This window comes from Phragmites australis, chromosome 10 (assembly GCF_958298935.1).
Source record: "Phragmites australis chromosome 10, lpPhrAust1.1, whole genome shotgun sequence".
NCBI lineage: Eukaryota > Viridiplantae > Streptophyta > Magnoliopsida > Poales > Poaceae > Phragmites > Phragmites australis.
In genome coordinates, this window is record NC_084930.1 from 11,696,897 (window position 1) to 11,706,861 (window position 9,965).

The following is a 9,965-nucleotide window of genomic DNA, read 5'->3' on the forward strand; positions in this document are numbered from 1 at the left end:
GAGGTTTGTTGCAAATATTCTCATTTCTCTTCCTTTGAAGCATATTTATGTATATTCTCATCTTTGTGCATATGCTCTCGCACTTTGGCAATGCAAAACATCAAGCATAAAGCATTATGAACATACAAACCTAAATGAGCTTTTATAAGTATACCTCAAAGCATTTGCGAGAGGTAGAAATGTCAAAGGGCTCCGGAAGGTAGAACATAGAGCTCAAAAAGAGATAGTGTCACAAGATTATGAAGCTTCATAAGCTAAACCCGAAGAATTGGTTGGCGCATTTAATTTTACATAGTTGAATCATTTTCAAAGTGACCACCATATAAGTATCCACTCATGATGAGACAATACAAGCATTAAGAGCTAGCCAATTTCAACCTCAAACTAGAAAACAAGTGTTCATGACAATAGGTTTTGCAAATGCTCACATATGAAACCAAGATTTAGATTGATCAAGTGATTAAAAAGATTCAAACAGTTAGGCATATTTCTTTGAATTTCATTTTATCATCAAGTTGCCTCTTATCTAAGGAAAGTGTCGCGCGACTAGGTACAACAAACACCTTGAGGCTTCAAGACAACCGTATTAGATCACATTTTAGCACAAGAAATTTGATTTTTCATGATTATTCAATTTGCATAAGTTATCAAGATGGTCACAAGATCAAGTTAAGTAGTGTCTTTGCGACATAAGGAACACATATTCAATCCACTGTCTTGAACCAAAAAGACCTAGAGTAAGATATTCATCAAACTAGCTTTAACACAAGTATTGATTAAGCCTAAGCAATTACGAACATGGTGATCAAGAATGTAGCATTTCATAGCCTATATGATTCATAAAATTGCCAAATTTCATCTTAAGGAAATCAAACTTGCTGGAAATGTATCATATCAAAGTATCAAAAAGAGCATAAGATTAAAAGATTGCTCTACAAAACTACTCAACTTAGTCTAAATTTAAGTCTAGCAATCGGAAATGCTAAAGACATACAACTCAAAGCTCAACTACTTTGATTATCTTACATAAACAAATGTAATACAAATACAACAAAAGTAAGGTAGAGTATGTACAAAGGACAACTCAATCTCACACAATGTCATAGGGATGACTCACACGGAGCACTCCTCTCAAATAGGCAAATCATGTAGCATCTAGAGGCTTGGTGAATATATCGGCTAGCTTGTGTTGGGTATCTATGTAGCTTAACTCAATGTCTCTCTTCTCATTGTGGTCTTTTGGAAAGTGGAATCTCACATCTATGTGTTTGGTTCTAGAGTGTTGAATTGGATTATTGGCTAAGCTTATGGCACTGGTGTTATCACATAAAAGTGGCACACTCTTGAAATTCAACCCAAAATCTCTCAAAGTAGCAACCATCCACAAAATCTATGAGCAATAGTTAGCAACGGCTACATATTTAGCTTCAGTAGTAGACTGTGCAACTCTAAACTGTTTGTGAGAAGAACAACACATAAGAGAAGTACCCAAGAAGTGACAAGTACCAGAAGTACTTTTCCTGTCAATTCTACAACCAGCAAAATCTGCATCCGAAAAACCTCAAATAGAAACCGAAGAGGAAGTAGAAAACCAAAGCACATACTCGAGAGTGTGCTTAAGGTATCTTAGAATGTGTTTCATTGCATGGCGGTGAGACGTCCTCGGTGAAGCCCGGAAGCGAGCACACAAGCAAATGACGAAGTGGATGTCGGGTCTTATCGCCGTCAAGTACAGGAGAGAGCCGATCATGCTCCTATACTCCCGCTGGTCCACCTCCTCACCATCTTCATCTGGATCAAGCACGGTTGAGGTAGCCGTCAGTGTTACCAAGGGCTTTGCATTACTTATGTCGAACTTCTTTAGCAAGTCCTTGGTGTACTTCGTCTGGTTGACGAATGTACCTTACTTGCATTGCTTGATTTGCAGCCCAAGGAAGAAGTTGAGCTCACCATTGTCGACATCTCGAACTCCCTGCTCATAGTTTCTGCAAACTTGGCCACGTGAAAAAATTTATGAATTTCAAAAAAAATTTATACTATTGGATTGGATTCATTAGAAAATTCAAGTGCATAAGAAGAGCCACAAAAACTGACATCATCCACATATATCTGAACAAGTAAGAAATCATTGCCATACCTGAGAGTGAATAAAGTTTTATCAGCTGACCCCATCACATACCTATGCTCTAGCAAGAAAAACCTAAGTCTATCATACCAAGCTCTAAGTGCCTGCTTAAGCCTATACAAAGCCTTTCTAAGCTTGTAAACTCTATATGGGTATTTGGGGTGCTCAAAACCTAGGGGTTGCCTAACATAGACCTCTTCCTGAATGAAACCATTTAGGAAAGCACTATTGACATCCATTTGATACAACTTAAAACCCTTGGATGCCGCAAATGCAAGAAGAATCATAATGACTTCTAGCCTATCTACTGGTGTAAAGGTCTCTCCAAAGTATATCCCCTCAACCTGAGTGAAACCCTGAGCCACTAGTCTAGTATTATTTCTTGTTACAGATCCGTCCTCCCTCTGTTTGTTTTTGAAAACCCATTTGGTTCCTATGGTGTGAACATTAAGGGTGGCTCTATAATGACCTAAACTTGGTTTCTCTCAAAGTTTTCAAGCTCTTCATGCATGATATTGATCTAACTTGAATTAGATGAAGTATGTACAATATCATGAGGCTCAAAAGAAGCAAAGAATTCAGAATCAATAAAATGAGCATGAGAAGTAGATTTGAACCTCTTTACCCTCTCATTGATGTCACTGATCATCGTCTGTGGAGGGTGTCGCCACTCAATGTGTTTAGGGGCCTCATGCTGCGAGTGTACCTCCCCCTCAAACACTGCTGGTGTAGACTCAAAAGCAGTTGAAGTGGAAGTAGAGACTGCAGGACCTTCTGCTGGAGTAAAAGAAGTAGGAGCCAGCTCTGGAGTAGGTGTGGTCGAGGGAAGTAGTGGATCATCCTCGTCATCACCAAGAGCTGGAAGGTCATAATCTATAAAGATGCTCTCACTCATCTCCTGATCACCTGCATACTCAAGGCCAGAACTAGCACATGGGGTTGACTTATCAAAAGTCACATCACAAGATTTCATGATAGTGTTAGTGTCAAGATTAAGGACCCTGTAAGAATGACCATGAAGAGAATACCCCAAGAAAATATCATCAGAAGAACGTGAATCAAACTTGTCAAGATTTCCACGCTTTAGAATGAAGCAACAACAACCGAAAACTCTCAAATGTGAAACCTTCGGCTTCCTTCGAAAGCTCAACTCATAAGATGTCAAATTGAAGATTGAGTTTAAGAAAATCTGATTGGAGATGTAGTATGCTGTGCTAATGGCCTCAGCCTAAAACCTCCTATAAGTCATATAATCATCAAGCATTGTCCTAGCCATCTCCACCAAAATGTGGTTCTTCCTCTAAACCACGCCATTCTGCTGAGAAATGCATGTGGCAGAAAGTTGATGCTCAATACCATGATCAAGACAGAAAGCATCAAAGAGATAATTCTTGAACTCGGTGCCATTATCACTGCAAATTACTTTCAATGCACGAGAGAGTTCCTTGAACAATCTCAAAGTTAAACTCCGAAAGTGTGAGAACACTTCATCCTTGCTCACAAGAAAGAAAACCCAAGAGTAGCGAGAGAAATCATCAATAATGACAAGAACATACCACTTCCCACTTGCCGAACAAACTCGAGAAGGACCAACAATGTCCATATGGAGAAGTTCTCCTGGTCGTTCAGTCATCACCAGATTGACTGGTGGGTGGAAGGTAGCAACCATCTTCCCATACCGACAAGGAGCACAAATAAGATTTTTCTCAAACTTGAGCTTAGGCAATCCTCAGAACAATCCTAGGGCACTCAAATGAGCAAGCAAATCAAAGCTCATGTGCCATAGTCTCCTATGCCACATCCAAAGCTCAGAAGAAGGTTGAGCAATCAAATAATGAGAAGAACCAAGAGACTCAGAAAAAACAGCTCTAAAAACCCTCTAACTCGAGAAATCTTACAAATCAAAGCGCCAGTAGAATCGAGAACTTGAGAAATATAGTGTTTGAAATGCACTTTCAAGTTCTCATCCAATAACTGAGATACAGAGAGAAGGTTGTATCCCAGATGCTCCACCAAAGCTACATCCTTGAGAGTGAAACTCTCATTCACTCTTACCATACCTTTGTCTTCACCCTTCCTTTCCGATCGTCCCCAAATGTGATGTACTCGTGTCGCTTCACGGAGGTGAGGCTAGAGAACCATGATGAATCTTTAGTCATGTGGCACGAACAACCAGATTCAATGAACCACTTGTTCTCCAGGCCTCCACCTACCACCTACATATGATAAGAATAATAGGTGGATGATTTAGTACTGGGGTTAGTCAAAAACCTCTTGGGAATCCAGTATTAGGTCATCCATCCTGAAGTGGTAAAAGCATGTGCAGGTAAAACATGTCTAGTACGTTGAGGGCAAGTATCACGATGAGAAAAATATGGTCCGCCAAAGCGCTGGGACTCAAAACCTCTTATACATGGACCAAAACCATATGAGTCAAGGCAAAATCTACATCAGGCAACACTTTTAGAAAGAGACTAAAAACCACTAGAGACTCATGAGTGGAAGCGAGGAAAAGGCTCATATACACCAACCGAGAGGTGGTACATGTCTTAGGTGCTCCACTCCCACTCATGCCGCTCATCTTTTCTACGGTGAAAGAAAAACACAACCTAGTGACCCTTTCTCTGGCAGTAGGTGCAGTGGTAGCGTCTCTCGGGAACTCGTCTGCCGGTCACTCGGGGCTCTCTCATCTTAGACTGTGGAGCTCTCTTAGGTTGTGGTATGAGTTTCTTCTTTGTGGGTTGAGGAAGGAGTTTCTTGATGGGTTGTGTTGCGGCATTGATTTTGGACTTCTCAACTTCTAGGGTAGTAGATGTGATGAACACAATCTTACTCTCCTCACTGTAAGCTACCTTCTTAAAACCCAACTCAAGAGCCAAACCAGCCTTATCAGCACACATCTTGGTCTTAGACAAGATTAAATTCATTTTTTCTTTACCCTCTAAACACTTCTACACCAGAGAAAGGATGCACTCATTCTCAGTCAAAAGCTTTTGAACTTGTCCTCTAACCTAACTGAGTTTATCCTAAAAGATAGTGTAAATGGAATAATTTGGCTGCACATCTTTAGAACTCCCAACACTCTCTAATCTAGACTCTAGTTCCTTCAGGCGCTTGTCTTTCAGTTCAATATCCTTTGAAAGTAAAGGACAATTCTTACAAGCACCTAAGAGAGTAGACCTAGATTCCTACTCAAGGAGCTTCTTCTCGGCACTCTCAATCCAACTAGCGACTTGAGCATGCACATTACGAAGCTCACAAGTTCAGCCATGACAATCAGGCAACTCTCACACTTCTCAACATCAGGCCTAGACCTAAGTAATGCAAGTTCAGTAAAGACAGACTTATATTTAGACTTAAGATCCTTCAACTCAATCACATCTTTCTTAAGTAACATATCCTGGCTAACGAAAGTATCATTCAAAATATCGACATGGATGGAAAGTTGTTCATAGGAAGTCAATACCTCGGAAGGATGCAGCTCGGGGTTGCTGTCGTCGTCGCTGTTGTCCGCCATGAAGTAGAGGCCAGTGAAGTCTTTGGCATTCTTCTTGTTCTTTGCTTGCGGTTCATCCTCCTCTGAGCTCCCCTCCTCGCTAGAAAAGGTGTCAAAGTCGCTGAGAGCCACCACGAACACCCTAGAAGCTGCCTTAGCCGCATTCTTGGTCATCTTGTCGTGGTTTTTCTTGAAGAATGGATTCTTGGTCTTCTTCTTATGCTTGTTGTAATCGTGGTCGTCGTCCTGTCTCTTCTTAAGCTTGGGGCAGTCTGCTTTGAAGTGGGCAGTGTCACCATACTCAAAGCAGACATGAGAACCACCCCTCCTCTGGTCTCGGCGATTGTTGTAGAAGCAGGTGAACTTCTTCACAATCAACGTAAGGTCCTCATCATCCAGCACGTCCACGTGCTCTTCTATAATAGAAACTAAGGAAGACAAAGCAAATCCACTCGATGAAGTGTTAACACAAGAAAAGCTAGCTACATATTGATTGCCACCACCAGGTCTAGAAACCAACGTCATGTTGTGAGACAGGGGATTTTCAAGACCGATCTAAGCCACCTTGGCTATCTCGGTGGACTTGAGCTTGTTGAAGAGCCCATCATAAGTCAACGTGTCGTAACTTGGAGACTCTTCAACGCTCGAGATCTTCACTTCCCATATGCTGCGGTCAAGAGCATAGAGAAGCTTGATCGCTTTTTCGTGGTTAGAATAGGGCAAAATACCAATTGATCGAAGATTGTTAACAATCTCATCAAAGCGAGCAAACATCGCATCCAAAGACTCTCTGGGACCTTGCACAAAATTTGGTATTCTTGGTTGTATGTGCTTTGACGTCTGGCTTTAATCTGATTAGTGCATTCATGAAAGACACTCAGAGTATTCTAGATCTCCCAAGTAGTATGGAGGTGCTGGACCCTGTCAAACTTATGCCAACTCAGGCTAGTGAACAAAATATTTCTGGTCTTTTTGTTGGCATCATAGAATTCGATTTGAACGTTAGTCATGCAAGTATCAGGGATCTCCTAGTTGGAATCAACTACTTCACATATTGCACTTTCTTAGCTTAGAAGATAAGTCTCCATGCACACCTTCCAGTACCAAAAATCACGGCCATCAAACAACAGAATCTTCCCACTTCTCTCCATGTCACCTACAGATCACAAAGTCGGTTAAGGTCAACAAATGATCAAACCTACTCTAATATCAATTATAGGATTGAGAGTGGCAACTAGAGGGGCGGGGGGATGAATATGCGCCTTAACAAATTTTTTGCGAAATTGATTGCCTTATCCTATACGATCACACAACGCACCTCTACAAGAGAATCACAACAGAACGCAACACAAATACGCAGCGGAAAAACTATATCTACATAGAAAGTCCGGAGATTCTGGAGAAAGATCAAAAATGAAATGTGAAGGTTCAACAAAAAGTGGGTCTCATGAATCAAATACTAGGTTTCATAACAAACTAATCTATAACTCATCCCTACACAAAGGTTGAATCTTGAGAAAAGATCACTCAAAGATCAAGAGATGAACATTGAGTGAAGAATATCTCCAAGATGGTGGTCTAAAGGCAAGGAAATTCAAGACTCTATCACGTATGCAAGTGTATGCGAATTTTATGCCTTTAGCATAAAAAAGAACAACCTCCTAAGGTGTTAAAATTCTAGCTAAAAAAACGAAAATCAACACCGAAAAGGAAAAACTTGCACACAGGTCAAGGGAACCAAGAGAGGAAAACTAGAAGAAGTGGAATTAAGCATATATAAGAAAATAAACTTTATTACTCAAATAGATCAACCCTATTTTAGATAAATTATAAACATTTTTTTCTTAAAACTGTCATCTATTATATAGACTAAGCACTAATCCTTATCTCCTTTAAAATAGTAACACAATGCTCTCATATGGGTGACACAAGAGGCTCAAATGCCTTGTTTTTTTCTGTACCATAGCACTATCTCTTTATTTATAGGTCTAGAAAACTTGACCTCTAAATCTTCTAGCTTTTATTGCAAAATACCTCTATTTGTAGTACACTTCTACCTACCACCGATGACATTTTGGCCTATTTTTTAATTCATTGAACGGCCTCGGTGCCTTCACGACTTGGTTTTGCCTTGATGCAAGTTTTATGATGGTACCATGTACTCCTCCAGTCTACTATGGTTTTAAGGCCAAATCGCGAAACCCTAACATACTTCTCAAAGCGTGACTAGCCGCCACTTGCTTTCACCTGAAGCAAGCGCTCTGATGATGACGTGTGTCTTCCATCTTGCGATCTTGACCGATGACAAGTCTCTCCCGCTCCCGATCCCTCAGGTTGTCTTGTCACTTGCACAGGCATCTCCTTCGCTTGTTTTTGTCAACGCCGTCTTCATCCTTTATTTCATACTTTGCTTGACCTTCATATGTACAGCTAAGATCACATTTGACTCCGCCCGACCCTCCTTGATCGTACATAATCAAACTTAATGCCAAACATCTCCTCTCTGCAGAAAATACTCCGACACTCTCTAAGTCCATTACCGGACCATCCGTTGTTTGTTTTTATTTCTGTTTCAGCGCTAAAGATGCTCTGATGTTCATTTCACCGTAACACCTGATTATCCGATGTGATCAAAAACCCACATACCGGATGTTTCGGTGAGACATAATTTTCCAGATTCTAAAACAGTCTGCTCCAATTCAAATTTTGATTAGTCATAAACAAGATCACACACAAACAAACTTATACCAATCAAAATCATTTCAAATCCAACATTATCAATAAGTTATCAAATACTAATTAATGTACATTTTAACTTGATTTCTCTTTTTTTTAACTCCTAAACAATATGCTGGGATGGACATTCAAAGCTTTACTAAGGTCTTCGAGAGTGGTACAATCTTGTAGAGGCACTTGACGAATGCGTTCGAGGTTTCCTGCTTTCCTGCGACCACATTGTCCCACCCTCTCCAACAAATGCGTCGAACGACTCTCAATGGAACTTCAAAATGTGCCGCTATGGCTTTTGACACTCCAGGTTTCAAAATCCTTGGCGAACTCTGCGCAAGAAGCATCGAGTATATGCATATCATTGGATAATAACTTTCTTCTACCATTAGCTTCATCTACCAAAGCACATGCATATTGAACTTTTGGACCATCCAAAAAACAGAGTAGCAATGCTTGAACAAAAAGGCCTAGCGAAAGAAAAGGACACCCTACCTCCACTGCTATTGCCATGAGCACTTGATGGGTTCACACATCCAGTCCCATCACCGGCATAGAAAAGCATTGTTGGAGACTTGGACTAGAAAACAAAGACCAGCCGGAATAGAAAAATGAGGAGCTTTACCTTCAGTGTCACCAGAACTAGCATCCCCTGGCGCGTCACATGGGTTGATGTCCTCTCCATGGAAATCGAGAGGCACATCATCTACAGAACAATTTAGATCAGGGAGAGGAGGATGGTTCAGGTCTGGGAAAGCTGTCCTACTCAGGGTTCAAAAAACCGTCGGTAACCGCTCAAACATGGCGGTTACCGATCTTTTCGGTCCGGTCCGATTTCAAAAACCGCTCGGTAACCGAAATTTGAATTCAAAAAATTCGAAAAAATAAAAAAAATTAAAAAAAATTCAAAAAAAATCTTTAAAAAAACTAGACACAATTCTAAGAACTTCTGTGAAAAAAAATTTCAAAAATAATATCGTTTGCATCATATTCTATAGGGAGAAAGTTTGAAAAAAATGAAAAAAATTGAAACGTGCGGCTCAATTATTAACTCATGTTAAGGAAAAGTGTAACATGCAAACACATATTTTTCTTGTATAAAACGTATTTTAAGAGAACCTTTAAAATTGATTTCACTTTATTTAGAGTTTTATTAAATTCTCTATGATTTTTACAAAGTTCACAAGCATAAAGTGAATATGTTAAGAAAAATCACTGTAATTAATTTTTTCATGTCTACTATTATTTTTTCTACGTAAATCATAATATAAATAAGCTAATGAAAGTGGTTTCACTAATTTTTAAGGTGTGATGGGTCAGTTATGAATTAATCTAGTCGCAACACATTTACACAATCATGCATGTTACAATAACTAATTCATGAGTTCATATATTTTTAAAAGATATAGGATCATGTAAGAAGACTAAAAAAATTAGTTTCATGATTTTTGGATTAGCAAAGAGTAAACTATGCATTTACCTTGGTTTAACAAATAAAATTTCTCACAGAAAAATTTGAACTTTTTTATGAGTATAAATACTTTTATCATGTAGATCATGTTACAAAGAATCCAACAAAATTTGTTTCACTTGATTTGAAGCTCGGATGAATTAGTT